General features: G+C 35.2%; 1 non-coding gene across 1 annotated transcript; it reads left to right on the top strand.

Moving 5' to 3' along the window:
• The first annotated feature begins 599 nt into the window (after nucleotides 1–599).
• On the top strand, nucleotides 600–705 carry LOC121220441 (small nucleolar RNA R71). The gene has a single exon (XR_005917643.1). It is a non-coding gene; the product is annotated as a small nucleolar RNA R71 (small nucleolar RNA).
• The last annotated feature ends 1,537 nt before the right edge of the window (nucleotides 706–2,242 follow it).

The following is a 2,242-nucleotide window of genomic DNA, read 5'->3' as shown; positions in this document are numbered from 1 at the left end:
CCATCATACTCATCAATTGGCTCATCTTATCTTCCAGTTTAGTCAATGTTTTTGGCTAAATTGGTGCACTCAAACTACACCTACTTTACGTCTATCCTCATTTGACTCAATTCCCCCTTTGATTTAATCCAAACATTGACCACATAAAATATGGTCATTTGGGTTGGCCCTTTCTTGAGGTTTCTATAAATAAGGAGGTTGATAGTATTTTTAACTTAATTCGAAGTATTAGATCATCCTTGATTTCCACCCCTAATCCTTAAGTAATTCACATCCTCGGTAGGATTACTGATGATAAAAGTGGTTTGTCCACTCCATATATAGAAGTTGCACTATTCTCAAACTTTATATGATTGATTCTGTCCACTAGCTATTGATATATGTCATCCTTATGGACAACCTTTACCGTAGATGGTCTATGGCCATATGTGTGTCATTCAATTAAACACTGGCAGGAGTTCATCACTATTATTTCTACTAATTCGCATGCATCCTCATATGTTCAGTTCATTAAGGTACCTCTTATGACTCCATCCAATCTTAACCTTGAGTGCACATCCAACCCATTGTAAAAAATTTACAATCATAACCACTCAGGCAATCTATGGTGTGGGCATTTTTAAATCCTCGTTTTAAAACATTCTCATGCTTTGTGAAAACTTTCTCCTTCTGATTGTTGAAACATAGAAATTTCCTTTCTTAGCTGGACAGTCTTGATAATAGGGAAGAACTTTTGTAGGAATTCTCCTGTGAGTTCGTCCCATGTCATGATTGATCCTAGTGCTTGGAAATTTAACCAAGAAAAGACGTTATCAGTTAATGAAAAGGGGAACAACTTAAGACGAATAGCGTCATTAGTGACCCCATTATACTTGAAGGTATGACAAAGCTGGGGGAATCGCTTTAGATGCTAACTCAGGCCTTCTGTCATCGTTCCTCAAAATTGCAAATTATTTTGGATCATCTGGATCATAGCTGGCTTGATCTCAAAATTATTGGCCATGATGGCTAGCCTCGTTATACTCTCTTGAACCATATCCAGTTTCAGTAGCACATATTCCCTCATAGCCCTTTCGTTACACGCCATGATATTGTTACAGGTAGCTGTGGTGGAAGTGGTGGGTCTTGTAGGTTGTTATTGTTAGCTTTGTCGGATAGTGGATTTTCACGTGGTGGTAAATTACCTCTAGGAGGTAGTTGATTCTACATTGGTTGTTGATGCTGTTACTGTCAATGATTCCTTCAGATTATTCTTTATGGATCTGTGACTGGATCTATAGGTGTTCCCTTACTACGAGTCATAAACTAAACCTAAAGAGAAAAGATTTGTAAGAATAATAAAATCGTAACTATAATCTAAAATTTTCCTAATTATTGAACAATTAAAATTAAATCAGTAACGTTGCCTCCCCAACAACGGTGCCAACAACTTGACCACCTCTGGATGTACCAACGTCTAGGGTAGAAATCCTACACAAAATATATTAAAAGGCGATATCCGCAAGTATACGGGTCTGGTTGTAATGTAGTTACAATGAAGTAGATGAGTACTCTAAGGATCATACCCAAGGGATGCGAACACAATTAATTCTAACCTAAGCATAAAAAAATCTAATTAGTACTTTAAATGAATTATATTACAATGATATAAAAAGAAAGGTTTTGGTGATATATACTAATAATAATAATGAAGAAAGAAATATATCAGTAGAAATCAAATTATAAAATATATCAAATATGGGCATGGGTGATTAGCTAGTTTCGGTAAACATAATCAACTGTCACTTTAAGTTTTCTTGTTCAATCCACTAATCAATAACTTAGTAGAATCTTCCGATCTTCCACTAGAATAACGAGCCGAAAAGAACTAGTTATCTCTCAACCTCACAATCTAAATTGTTTCATGGTTAAGGTGTTCATGGATATGCCATACCAAATTTGGGTTAATTCCTACCTTAATGACTTCCTAGGGTTGTCAAGCCTAGGGTTTAGGTTCTTCCTTTCCTAAATAGTTGATCCGCTAGGAGAACCTTTACTTGCTAATCCCCCACAAGAGGATTAGTTCCTCATAGATCTCATAAACAATATAAACTTGATAGAATGAGTAAAAATGAATAATAATTCAAGAGTATAAAGTTTAGAAAAAGTCTGATTTGTATTAGAATTGAATGCAGAATCCTCACAAAGTTTGATTATGTTTCACAAATCTAATTTCTTGCACAAGAACAAATAACAAAATCGA

The sequence above is a fragment of the Gossypium hirsutum genome, chromosome D08 (assembly GCF_007990345.1).
Source record: "Gossypium hirsutum isolate 1008001.06 chromosome D08, Gossypium_hirsutum_v2.1, whole genome shotgun sequence".
Taxonomy (NCBI): Eukaryota; Viridiplantae; Streptophyta; class Magnoliopsida; order Malvales; family Malvaceae; genus Gossypium; species Gossypium hirsutum.
The sequence above is the reverse complement of the archived record's forward strand: the minus strand, read 5'-3'. Positions and strand labels throughout refer to the sequence as shown.